The sequence below is a fragment of the Abrus precatorius genome, unplaced genomic scaffold (genome assembly GCF_003935025.1).
Source record: "Abrus precatorius isolate BTA unplaced genomic scaffold, Abrus_2018 Scaffold9, whole genome shotgun sequence".
In the NCBI taxonomy this organism is placed as follows: Eukaryota; Viridiplantae; Streptophyta; class Magnoliopsida; order Fabales; family Fabaceae; genus Abrus; species Abrus precatorius.
The window spans coordinates 11566730-11581638 of record NW_020874439.1 but is presented as its reverse complement, the minus strand read 5'-3'; the positions used below and the strand labels follow the sequence as shown (position 1 = coordinate 11581638).

The window sequence follows — 14909 nt, the reverse complement described above, 5'->3', positions numbered from 1 at the left end:
AGCGCAACATTCAAAACCCTTAACACACCCATCTGAAAGTCGTCAAAAAGAAGTCTAATACCTAGGTCCCTAAACATATATTCATATACAAAGAAGGTGTTAACCATTTCAACATCATCTCCTAAAAATACTAGATCGGGATTACCAGATTCATCCCCTTGGTAGACGTTTATGGTTATGGGATAAGGATCTGAAGCCTCCCATAGTGATATATCACAATGATCTACAAAAGCCTAGAGACGTTTATTTTGTTGAAACACAAGAAGTAGGTGGTCACTTCACTGTGAAATCACTCGTATCCAAGAATTATATAGGGGAAAAGGATGACCTTTCTCTTCGGGAGCTAGTGTTTGGCAATGATTCACTAGACTTAGTGCTATTAGTAGCAACATTTAACAATTCGGCATTGTCCTCACATTCCCTAACAGTTGTCTTAGGCCTATCTCCAGCAGTGTTCAGCCTTAAAGAAACTTCCTCAAACCTTTCAGTGCTGCTGAGGTCTCCAACCTTAATAGTAGTAGTCGATCTCGCATGATCCGACAACGAATCCTCCTACTTAAGTGAATAGGCCATGAGAATAACAGGAAAAGAGAAGGGTAAAAGAAGAAACAATGCATACCTTAAGGTGTCAAAAGAAAGGAAAAAGTTTCTAACAAGATGACAAGAGTATACCCTCGGTTTAGAACAGAAAGCGTAAGATGAAGCTTGATCCACTACATATTTATAGAGCATAAGGTTTCAGGCAGATGAAGCGTGCGCCCTGCTTTAACCATTAGATCTTTTTTCAAGATGAGCGGATATGATTAACTGACCTTTCGTTTCAAGAGCATGAACCCTGAGAAAAAAACTCTAAAAAATCAATACTATGTAAATATTCTATAAAACACAAACAAAGTATTGAAAAAAAAAAAAAAAGAAGGGTGAACTAAAGTGGAGATGATACTTGAGCTCGTTCTTGTCAAGCAATGAAAGAATGCATAACAATGGTGTGTAAGCAATCAAAATAATAATAATAAAATAATAATACTTTATAAATCGTATAAAAGAAAAAGGAAGTAATAAAAAATGAAAGAGGAAGAAGAATTATGAACTATACATAAAAGTGTAAGAAAAAAAATAGAGACGATACGTAAGTTTGCTTCCTTAAGCTTTACTTCTATTTAAATGCAAGATTTATCGTTAAGGATGCAAAATATTGGAGTCGCAAAGTACACAAAACTAATATAAAAAAAAAAGAGTTGAAAGGGCTTGCTGCTAGTGTTGAGAGAATTTATTTTTTAGAGTGTTTATACAGTTACAATGTGAAAAAGATTAAACTAAATATGAATACATAAAAAAATATATATAATTTCTACCTAAATATGAGTAATGGAGTCAGATACACCAAAATGATTTCAAACAATGTGAAAAAGGAGGAACTAAATATAAAGACACGATAAAGTAAAATGAGATGATACTTAACTTAATTGCTTAACTTTTCTTTTATTTATTCGCAAAGGTTTGTAATAGTAGGTAAAAGAGCTTCAAGACTGTAAAGTATATAAAACTGATTTCAAATTTATACTATAGAAAAAATATAAGAATCATGCTTAATTTTACCTTGTGATTTCATTTGAAAGATTTTTTGCGAAAGCAGAAGGCAAGAAAATGTTGAAAGAAAAGTAATTCTTTAAAAAAATCTAATATGTAAAAACAATATGAAGAAAGGTAAACCAAATATGAAGAGGTAATAAAATAAGGGATAACCAAATATGATGACAGAAGAAATAAAAATCACTAGTTACTTCTTCTTTTATTCACTTACAAAGGTTTGCAATGGTAGGCAGAAAGAGCTTCAATACATAAAGCACATAAAATTGATTTCAAATTTTTAATAGACTATTTGGTGGTAGGTTTATATATATATATATATATATATATATATATATATTCATTGTGTTTCCTTTCATCTGTAAGTTATTGGAATGGGTTCTAATACATCATGCCAAGATAACATGTCAATACATGTCAATGAATCATCAATCTAATTCACATACATAATCAATCTTTCCAATAGCCCAGCTACAAGCCAGTTCCAAGAACGGTACTTTATAGAATTAAACATTTTACAAGCGTTTAACACAGAGTTGTTGAAAAGAATATCTGCTGAAGTCAAATTGTCCATACTACCATAAACTATACCACTACAACTCCCTTCCATTTCTTTTTTCTATACTAGATTCCACATATGTTTAGTAATGCCTCGTGCAAATATTGAGGTAAACACAAACTGACACCAAACCATTCAAATACAATGTACCACAGTCTCAAAGATATTACAAAAGGATAAATAATTTAGTGGAAGATTCTTTAGAATAACATTAAGAAGTGTTACTCTACTCCCAATAAAGATGTATTTGTGCTTCTAAGATGCTAGTTTATGATTAAGCACCTCAAAAAGCTTTTACCAAATACTTTCTCTTCTCGATTTATCCCCAACATAGATGCCTAAATATTGAAAAGGCAAAGATCTCACCTTACAATTTAGACATCGAGATGTTGTGTCTAGAAAATCTGTTACATTCACCCCACAATACAATTCTTATGAAAATTAATTTTAAGCTCGGATATAAGCTCAAAGCTTCGTAGAATATACTTTGTTGTCAACAAATTCTGCTCCCTAGCTTCGCTTATAATCAAAGTATTATCTGCAAATTGTAACAATGAAATTTCTAGTCCATCATTAACTTTGACCCCAAAAAAAATACTTTTTGAGACTACACTCCTTGCCAATCCCTCCAAACCTTCCGTTGTTAATAAAAATAAGAAAAGAGATAAAGGATCGTCTTGTTTGAGGCCTCTACCAATCGTTACTTCTTCCGTTAGGCTTCCATTAATAAGGAGTGATAAATGGCCACCACAAATACAAGCCTCCATCCATCTTACCCACTTTTTCCCAAAGCCAATCTTTCGTAGCATAAATAACATATATTTTCAATCCATTGAATCGTATGCTTTCTCATAATCTACTTTCAACACAATATATATATATATATATGTATATATATATATATATATATTGCTTTCTTAGCATAATCTATCACCTCGTTGGCAACAAGCACACTTTCTAATATGTTTCTTCCTGGTATGAAAGCCAATTGTTACTCATTTATTATGACTGCTACCACACCCTGCATTGTATTTGCAAGTATCTTTGAAATAATTTTATAAAGATACTCCAATAAAGAAATAGGTCTATCTTTACTAACCTCTTGTGGATTCTTCATTTTCAGAATGAGTGCTACAAAATAAGAGAACAATCCTTTGGAAACCGCGACATTCATATGAAATTCCATAAGCATCCTCATTACCTCACCCCTCACCGAGTCCTAAAACGATTTTACAAACATGAAATTGAATCTGTCAGGACCCCGACTCTTATCTTCCTCATGCTTTCTTATTATACTCACACCTTCTCTTAAGTAAAAGTATTTTCCAATTCCTCCCTATGTTCCTCTAATATGCATGACATATTAATGTTGTCAATTGTTGGTCTGTCCCATTAACTAATGGCAAAGTGATCAAGAAAATTTTTTGAATATATGATTTTTCCTCGTTTACATCATCAAACCACTTACCCCCACTTCTAATGACATTATTTGATTATGTTGTCGCCTTCCTTTTATACAAGCATGGAAGTATTTCAAATTCATATCACCCTCAATGGACCACTTCTTCCTTGCCTTTTGTTATTAGAGAATAGTCCTATGCCTACTCACCCGCCAAATACCCTTAACCAAGTTCTTTTGCCGAATTGCTTCCTCACCTAACAAGTCCTGAATTTTGTTTTTCGTATCTAACTCTACAAACTCTAATGTTATGTAACCAATTTTCTTCTCCACGTCTCCAAACACTTCTCAATCCCATCCCTTAAGAGAAATTTTAACATCAATCAACCTTCTCTAATTAATATGCTTTGCAGTCCATGACTTGCTAACATTGTCATTCCATGCCTTGTTTACCACCTCACGAATACTCCTATGCTCCATCCGGCAATTGTGAAAACTAAAAGGCTTTGGCCATAATCATCCATTCTGTGCATTAACAACAACGACAATGATTAGATAAGTCTCTCGTAAATTTATTTAGTTGTATTAGCTTAATTCAATGACATAAAAATAGTAAATATATTTCTATTAAAAATAAAAAATTAATAATTTTTATGATTTATTCTCTTAATAAATATACTGTAAGTTAATCTTATAAAATAACTATATGTGAGATAAAAATTTATTTCTCATGATATAAACAGTTAAATAAATATTTATATCTTTATATATGCAATTATTTATTTGAGTAATATAAATATTTATATAATTTTTTTAATATCTTATTTTACATAAAAAATTTGGAAACAAAGAATTATAAATTAAAATATATAATAATATTACTTAAAATAAAAATATTTTTTAATTAAACGAATAAACATTAGGATTATCAAAATGTGTTTGACAGATTTTTTTTACCTAATTAGTTAAATTAAATAATTGATGCAAAACTCAATATTATCAATTACATCTTATTCAGTTTAATTTTCATTTCTTATATTTAAAATTAAACAAAGTCATTAATATAAATTCATAATAATTTTTCTATTCTATTGTTATATAAATATTAAATATTATTTTAAAATATATGTATATTTTTTAAATTAAGTTTATTTAATATATAATTTATACCAAGTTATATTTATAATTAAAATTAATATATTTAAATTTTTTTATATTATTAAATATTTAAATTTTTATTTAATAAGAATTGTCTATTAAATAAAAATTATATATTTCTAAAAGACTCAATTAATTATCGTACTTAACATTTAAGAAGATCATATACTAATTTTATTAATAACTTTATATATTATCAATAAATAATAAAAATACTATTACATTAGTTTATTGTAAAATTTATAAAATATTTTAAAAAAATTTATTACTTAATATTCATTTTATGATTTAGATATTAATATAAATTTACATAAAAACAACATTTATGTGAAAGAAAACCTTAAAAATTTATTAATAATTCAAATTCTATTAACTCTTTTTTTTCCTTTTTGGACTGTCAAATTTTTTTTAAATTACTTTCACAACAAAATAAAAATTGTGCATTCCAAAAACAGCATTAGTGATTAACTAGAGTACGAAAAGTTTTTACAGAAACTTGAGATTATCTAATTATTAACGTTAAAAAATTGATTCAAATCATTTTAATATGATAAATCAAGTTTGAAAAAAATTGAAATTGAATATATCAATAATTAAAACAAAAAACATTTTAATGCAACTCAGTTCAGTTTTTAGTTCTCGTATTTAAAATAAATTAAACAGAACTACAAAATTCATATATTTTTTCTATTCTATTATTATATAAACATTATCTTATAATATATTATATTGAATGTATTTATTTTTTAAAATTGAGTTTATTTTTATTTGTAATTTAGTCTAAATTTATATTTTTAGTGAGGTTTCATATTTTAAAAATTATTATTTAAAGAATTTGAAACAAGGAAACCATAATCAATTAATAATGCATTAATATTACTTGATGAAACAAGGAAACAATAATCAATTATTGCATATTCTAATGATTTGAAACTCTCTAACTAGAACCCCTCCATTTAAAGGGTACTCAACTGCAAGCAATAGTACCACATCACAGCTTTGGGACTAATTTTGAATTCATGTTGCATTTTCTGTATTCGGTTGATGCAATCGCTTTTAGTTTAAGAATCCTAAAGCAATTTGACAAATCAATCTAACATGAGATAAGGACCTTCGTCTGCTTCTATTCAAAATAAAATGAGAAGTACTAAGTAAGCACCTGTTTGTCATTTCTAAAACATGCATGGCATTTACAATCAAAATTAATAATAATATTTGTCGCATATCTAGCATCTTATTCGACAATTTTGCACCTTTAAGTTCCATCAAACGGCGACTAGTTCCAAAATTGCATATAGAGAAGGTCTCCATTAAAGCAAATCAGCACTGTCAATACAAAATTAAGCCACAGTTAACAAAGAAAAAGCAGAACTGCTGCTCCATAACAAGTATAAGTGGAAAGCATTAGTTGTAATCTCACACTAAGCCTCTAGTAACCATTTCCTGAAGAAGTTTCTCGGCTATATCATTCTCATCTCTTACAAAGAGAGCACAGATGATTATTTCAAAAGTTATAGCATCAGGACTGCAACCATTGTCTTCCATTTTTTACTGTAAGGACAATGCTTCACCAACCATGCCCTCTTTGCAAAGCCCATTGATCATAGCATTATATGTTGGGACATCCAGAGGATAGCCATTGTTCAATAAATCCTGAAAACCTCACGTGCATCTTTATGTATAGTCCATGCATAGTCCATCAATAAGTATTATTTATGTATATGCATTTGGATGAATGCCCTAGTCTATGACTTTATTGAATAATGCTATTGCCTGCTCTAAATGATGGTTTTTGAATAACGCATCTAGTAAGGAACTTTAGGTAATTATATCAGCACCTTGACCCCCTGTCATTCATCTCATCAATAAGCTGCCAAACATAAGAAATTCTTCCTGATTTGCACAAACCATCAATAAGAGAAGTGTAAGAACCGTACCGTTGCAATGCATGTCTTCAAAGAGAACCATTTCTGATGTTGCATGTTGTTGAATATACATTTGGCATTCTTTAATTCGTTAACACCAGGTTTGACACCATCTTTTATCATCACAGCTAACACATTCTTAGCTTCTCTCACCTTTCCTTCCTTGTACAGTGCATCAAACACTGTGTTATAGGTATAAGCATTTGGATAAATGCTTTTCAATACCATTTCATTGATTTGGATAGATGCTTTTCCATACCATTTCATTGATCAAACCAACCGCTTTCTTCACTTCACCCAAAAGGCAAAAGCCATAAATCAAACTAGTGTAGGTGACAGTGTTAGGATAAATTTTCTTGACAACCATTTCTGAAAAAAGATTACATGCCACGGTCAAAAGTTTATCTTTGCATAGGCTATCGATGATTGTGCTGTACATTACCACGTTAGACTCAATCGACCGAGCTTCAATCTGTCTCAGCAACTGAATGGCAGCCTTGTTTCTCCCATTTTACATAATCCATTGATCAGAGTCCCATAACTAACTGGTTCATCTGAAATCTTCGTGCTACCAACTTGTCATGAAAATGCAGTGCACATACCATTCATGAGTGTAGTGAAGATTACAGTGTCCGGCTGATGACCAACCTGAATACCGAAAAAGCAAAGGTCATATGACGCAGTTGGCATAAACAATTGATGTGAATGCTAAAAGTAAAAGATGTCTGGCTTAATTCCCTTGAATCCTACTCGTTGGAAAAGGGAAATGGCAGCGTGGAAATGCTTAGTCTTGACAAGAGACCCCAAAATCTTGTTAAATTGAATGATGGACACCAGGCAACGGCATCATCAACGTTAATGAATCGGAGTGAAGATAAAGGAAAGCAGAGAAGAAAAAGAGGAAACTTGGGAACAGAGAGACGGAGAGAAAAGCTTAACCTTGACAATGACATTCGGAATACCAAATTCATATCAATTATATCTACAGTATTTATTTAAAATTTATTAATTAAAAATATTTTTAATTAATAAAGTATGAATATTATAAAGAATATAAATATTTTTCAGTAAATTAATAAAGTATCAATCACGTAAATTAATTGTTTAAGCAACTAGGATGCAATCATAAAAGGCAGCGTCTTAGTACCAGTACGCAGTTTTTCTTTCCATTCAATTAATTTTGAAATTAATGCAGGAGAAGTTCTCCCTTTGCTTCTAAAATTAGTGTTAATTAGAGAGTATATTGGATGCATAGCCAGAATTACTCTCTCCCTTCCTCTCGGCTCTATCTATTAATTTGCATGAACAGGATCCACGTATCGTACCTTTTGCTTACACTTGTAAATTTGTAACACAGTGCACAATGTCCAAAATTGGAGGCTGATAGGTAACCCAGTTGGGCAGAGTTTTAAAACTTATAGTCAATCTTTTCCACTTGTAGTTAATGCAAGACTGAACCTTTCTTGTTCTAAGTAAAACCTTCCATTCATTCATTAAAACACCTACAAAAACTGCCAAGGAGAGAGAGGAGACCACCTGCCAAGCTTTGATTTCAAAGTAGCAGTAACTAACTTATAGAGGTAAGCCTAAGACAGACCCATCTAATTCCCTCAACAGATCACGAACCAAGGCATGCAGCAACATTCTCATTAATTCCTTCTAGTGTAGCCTCTCATTCACAATTTTCATCACCACATAGCGTGGATTAAAAATAAGTGCTTTGCATTCCAATTACACGTGTGAACTCCCATAACATGCCCATGATAATTACACTCACTGCAGCTAAATCATGATCATGTACACTAACCGTGATCATTTTCCCCTCCCACTTTGATGGAACATCAGAACCTCTTCTCATTGTGTGAAAAACATTTTCTCTGTGCTGCATCATATGAACTGCCCCAAAGTAAAATTGCCACTAGGCTTAAAATCCCACATAAGATATTCAGTACAGTTTGTGAGTATACTTCTAGCAGGAAACAGTTCCACGAAAATCTCCTCTAGGTAATAGAATACAACGACTGATTTTAGCTTCACTCTCAGACCTCATGTATGAAAATCGTAAAGGTGGCATTATACTTAAGTTACACTTGTCCATCCTCCATTCACCAAATTCTGACCTCTGATATATAAGGCACATACTTGAATATGTTTTTGAAAAGAACCAGGATCACAATCTTACGTAATGGAGAATGTAAGGAAAGGCAATTTGATGAACGTTCCCTTCTTTCTTGATTCCACCTCGCCAAATTGCATGAGGCTTAATCCTTACACTTCACGTGTAATGGCTAAATTTAAAGAATTTAGTGGCTGGTTTCATGTACCTTGTATGCATAGAAAGAGGGAACAGGCTGTCTAACTACTTCACATTTTCTCCTTACACTAAATAATGAATCCTCACTTTTCTTTCACTATTAATACCTCTCCCTACATCCATCTTGTTGGCTGCTGCACCCTGTCCCATTGTAGTTCAGAAAAATAAAAGAAAAGTCACCAAAGGCTGCTTGGCTTTTATCAACTGAAGCTTCCAAAACCCTTTATAATAATAGCTAACTAGCCCTGCATGCAATCCCATTCCTCCACTGATACCCTCAACTTAGATTCTCAAATACACACACATACCTCTTCCTTTCACTCCACATTTAGTTCCACGTTACACTTTGAAAGTTCTCAGCTTCCTTTGTTCAACTTCTGTTTCAATTGCTTAAGAAGAAGAACCAAAAATCTTCGCAAAGAAATATTCATTGCAGTTCAGCCACTGCACAGCCAAAGTCATCATTCAGCTCAAATCTTCCACAAAGTTCCCAACACTAATGTAAGGGAGGAGTCCATTCTAGAGTCTTTCTAAATTAATCTTTATATACATATATTGAAAGGGAGTGACTTAGTGTAGATAAAGATGTATGATAATATTGTCAGAATGTTTGATGTTTGGTATGTTCTTGGTTTGTGAAAGAACTTAATTTTTGTTGGTACTTTGAATAAGGAGAGGTACAATCTTTTGGGAAAGAATTGATGGGAGAATGTCAACACAATAGGAGGGCAACAAGCAACAGAAAAATATCCCCCAAGCTTGCAAGAATCACTAAGGAGTACCAACAAAAATAAAGCAAAATAGAACTACAAAATAACATAAGAAACAGACAATTGTTAAAGTAGAACATATGTTAAAGTAAGGGTAAAAAATCACAGATCGTCTAGACCAAAAAACTAATTCATTGTGATCAATAAAGATTACAAGAAGCTCTACACTGAGTATACAAACCATGCTTATAAACAGTCAAAACAAACAAAGCAACAATGCTCACAAATAAGAAACAAAATGAAAAAAAAAATCAGAATTACAAAATGTGACCTTTGTTTGAAAAATGACAGGTCTAGTGGTTTGCAAAAATAACAATATGCTCTCTCTCTCTTCTCTCTCAATGTTTTTGCTGTAACAAACCTCTTTTTTTTTTTACTCTATCTAGCCCCTCTCAACTAGTATAGTGAGACATATTGGACCAATATATTTGGACCTTTCTCTACATAGGAAGGGAATCCAACAAATCCAACAATTTATCCCCTCACAACTATGTAGAGGTAACCGCCAAATTGACGATCTCACAACAAACTTTAAACTTTCTTTTTGGTAATGTCTTAGTCACCATATCTACATCATTGTCATCTATATGAACTTTGACAAACTCCAACAACTTAGCATCCCAAAGCATCTCGTATTAAATGATACCTCACATCAATATGTTTGGACCTAAAATAAAAAGTTAGATTTTTACCAAGATGAATAACACACTGATTATCCACAAATAGTAGATACATTTCTTGAACAAAACCAAGCTCCTAAAAGAATTTCTTCACCCGTAGCAACTCTTTGCATGCTTCAATCATGACAATGAATTCTACGTCTATAGTTGACAAAGTTACACACTTTTACAACTTAACCTGCCAAGCCAGAACTCCCCTTGCAAATTTAATCAAGTATCTCGTAGTGGACTTGTTGGAATCAATGTCTCCAACCATATCTGAGTTTGAATACCGCATCAAAGTAGGCTTATCACTTCCAAAACAAAGCCTTATGGCAACAGTACCACAAAGATACCTTAAAATTCACTCTATAGCATTCTAATGCTCTCTACCCGAGTTTAACATAAATCTACTGACTGTACCAACAACATGTGGTATATCAAGTCTTGTACACACCATTGCATACATTAAACTAGCATAAGGAACTCATTGCATATCTAATTTTTTAGTTTGACTTTGTTTAAAATAACTTAGAATGAGCTACCAGAGGAGTGCTCACCTTTTTTTTGCCTTTTTAATCTAGGATTTTCATAACACCTCTTATTAGCTTGTATCGTGTTTGATCTTGATGTCAATGCTTTTGCCCTTACAGCCTTGAGTTCCTTCCAATTTGTGTCCTTAATGATAATGTAGGTGATAAATTCAACTAGAGACAATAGTTTATTCTTATGCTTTAGTTGCTGCTTATAATCCTTCTAAGATTCTGGTAATTTTTCAATTAGCAGTTCAGCAACAAAGTTCTCAAGCAGTGTGATCTTCTCAGCTTTCATATTTTCCAACAGCTTGTAGTATTCATTGATCTGAATCTTGATATCTTCTTTATTGTTCATCTCCCACTTATAATAGTATCCGATAATGAACTTCTCTCTTCCAGTATCCTCAATAGTATATTTGAGAATCAGAGACTCTCAAATTTTGTTGGTTTCTTTATAGGAACAATAGACATCAAACAATTCATTAGACAATGTACTGAGAATAGTATGTCTACAAACCTTGTTAGTAGAAGTCCAGTCTTTTAACAATTTTGGGGTAGCATTTGAATCTGGTTTCGGTTGCATGAGAGCATGAGCTATGCCGTGCAGGTTAAGACGAATAAAATAAAATTAATAATTAATAACTTCTTTTGAAATATAATTATATTATTTCTAATAAAATCTCAGTTCAGCCACTGAGATTGTTGAAAGTGTGTGTTAATTAACACGAATGTGTATAAGGATGTGCTTCAATATGAAATTCTAAGACACGAGGAGAAAGTTAAGTAAATTGGTTAAAGAAAAAAAAATGATAAAATTGATTTTCATGCATCATGAATATGAGAAAGAAGAAATCATCGAGTCTACAGTTGCATAGCTTCGGGAAGCTTTGTATTAGGTTCATGGCGAACCTTAGTGATGGTAAAGGAGATGACTCAATGGCGTGCAAACTAACTCACTGTGATCGGGTCACGTTGTCAGCAAACTTTTGTAAATCTTAACGTGAACAATCGTTATCAGGTCGTGGTAAGTCCATTCCTTGATAGAATGCCTTTGGCATGTGTTGTCCACAAATTGATATGTAATTTTAATGCGCTTAGATGTGATGTTAAATATTTAAATTTTTATTTAATAAAAATTGTCTATTAAATAAAAACTTATATATTTTAAAAGATTCAATTAATTATCATATTTAACATGTAAGAAGATCATATACTAATTTTATTAATAAATTCATATATTATTAATAAATATAAAAATACTATTACAGTAGTTTATTATAAACTTTATAAAATATTTTTAAAAAATTTAATACTTAATATTCACTTTATAATTTAGATATTAATATAAATTTATATAAAAATAACATTTTGTGAAACAAAACCTTAAAACTTTATCAATAACTTAAATTGTATTAACTCTTTTTTACCTTCTTTTTGGACTGTCAAACAAAATTTTAAAATGACTTCCACCACAAAATAAAAATTGTCCATTCTAAAAACAGCATTAGTGATTAATTAGTACACGATAAATTTTTCATAAACTTGAAATTAAATAAATCAATAATTAAAAAAATACATTTTTAATGCAACTCGGTTCAACTTTTAGTTCTCGTATTCAAAATAAACTAAACTAAACTACAAAATTCATATATTTTTTCTATTCTATTATTATATAAAAATTATTTATAATATATTCTATCATTTCTAAAACATGCATAGCATTTACAATCAGAATAAATAACAATATTTATCGGATATTTAGCATCTTATTCGACAATTTTACACGTTTTAAGTTCCATCAAACGGCGACTAGTTCAAAAATTGCATATAGAGAAGATCTACCATCAAAGCAAATCAGCACTGTCAACACAAAATTAAGCCACAATTAACAAAGAAAAAGCAGAACTGCTGCTTCCCTCACAATCTTTAAAATGAATTTCTCACAGTTTTGAGCCACATGCCAGCTATGATTCTTGAGGAAATGTTCCATAACAAGCGTAAGTGGAAAGAATTAATTTTAATCTCACAATAAGCCTCTAGCAACCATTTCATGAAGAAGTTTCTCTGCTGTATCATTCTCATCTCTTTCAAAGAGAGCATGGATAATTATGTCAAAAGTTGTAGCATCAGGGCTGCAACCATTGTCTTCCATTTTTGACAACAAGGCTAATGCTTCATCAAACAAGCCCTCCTTACAAAGCCCATTGATCATAGCACTATATACTACCACATCAAGATGATAGCCATTAATCAAAATGGCCTGGAAAATCTCTTGTGCATCCTTAAGTCTTCCGCCTTTGCATAGTCCATCAATAAGTATTGTGTATGTATATGCATCTGGATGAATGCCCTTTTCTATAACTTTATTGAATAATGCTATTGCCTGCTCTAAATGATGGTTTTTGAATAATGCGTCTAGTAGGGAACTGTATGTAATTATATTAGCACGTTGACCCCGGCCATTCATCTCATCAATAAGCTCCCAAACATGAGAAATTCTCCCTAATTTGCACAAACCACCAATAAGAGAAGTGTAAGTTATTGTGTTTGGAACCATACCGTTGCAATGCATGTCTTCAAAGAGAACCATGGCTTCATCCACCATTTTAATCTTGCATAATCCACAGTATGCTATAGCTAATTAGACTAGGGGTTACTCCAGTTCAGATCATGTTGTTAAATACACATTTGGCATTCTTTACTTCGTTAACTAAGCAATAGCCATTCATCAAAGTACTATACATAACAACATCAGGTTTCACACCATCTTTTATCACCACAGCTAACACATTTTTAGCTTCTCTCACCATCAACCAGTATGTTGTAGGTATAAAGATTTGGGTTGATTCTTTTCAATACCATTTCATGGAACAAATCAACTGCTTTCTTCACTTTACCAAAAGGCAAAATCCATGAATCATACTATTGTACGCTATAACATTGGGACAAACATTTCTAAAAACAAGTCATATGCCTCATTTACAAGTTTAACTTTACATAAGCTATCAATGATTGTATTGTACATTACCACATCAGGCTGAACTTTACATAAGCTATCAATGATTGTATTGTACATTACCACATCAGGCTGAATGGATCGCGCTTCAATCTTTCTAAGCACATGGCAGCTCTGGTTCCTCCAGCTTTACATAATCCTTTGATCAACGTCCCATAACTAACTTGGTCCATATGAAATCCTCGTGCGAACAACTTGTCATGAAAATGCAGTGCTCTTCTAACGTTGCCATTGACATATACCATTCATGAGTGGAGTGAAGGTTTAGGCTGATGACCCAATCTGAAGATCTTGGCCAATATCGAAAAAGCTAAAGGTCATATGACGCATTGGCATAAACAATTGATGTGAATGTTAAAAGTAAAAATGTCTGGCTCAATTCCCTTGAATCCCAATCGTTGAAAAAGGGAAATGGCGGAGTGGAATTGCTTGTTCTTAACGAGGAACCCCAAAATCTTGGTAAATTGAATGATGGATGGGGAAGGACGCGTATTGAGCATGCGATTGAACAAGGCAACAGCATCATCAACGTCAACATTGTGAATGAATCGGGTTTGGAGTGAGGAAGAAGGAAAGCATAGAAGAAAAGGAGGAAACTTGGGAACAGAGAGAGGGAGAGAAGAGCTTAACCTTGAGAATGACATTCGGAATAGAAGTCCCAGTTTCTGCACTCCTTCAGGTCCGAGAAGATGTAGTGTGTTTTGGTTTTGGAGCGATTGATTAAAGAATCACAGCGGTATTGTGTGTAGGGTTTTATCGGTTTTTCTTAGATTAAATTAAACTGAAAAAAAAAAAAAGGATAATGATAATATTTTAAATAATTATCACTTATTTTTATATTTTTATGTATTTTTTTATGCACATATTATATATTTAAATTCATATCAATTATATCTACAGTAGTTATTCAAAATTTATTAATTAAAAATATATTTTTTAATTGATAAAGTATGAATATTATAAAGAATATAAAATATTTTTCA

At 31.8% G+C, this 14909-nt stretch overlaps 2 pseudogenes; both read right to left on the bottom strand.

Annotated features, from left to right (window-relative positions):
- Window positions 1-6122: 6122 nt before the first annotated feature.
- LOC113850805 lies at window positions 6123-7450 on the bottom strand (annotated as a pseudogene).
- Window positions 7451-12933: 5483 nt separating this feature from the next.
- Window positions 12934-14556, bottom strand: LOC113851349 (annotated as a pseudogene).
- Window positions 14557-14909: the final 353 nt, after the last annotated feature.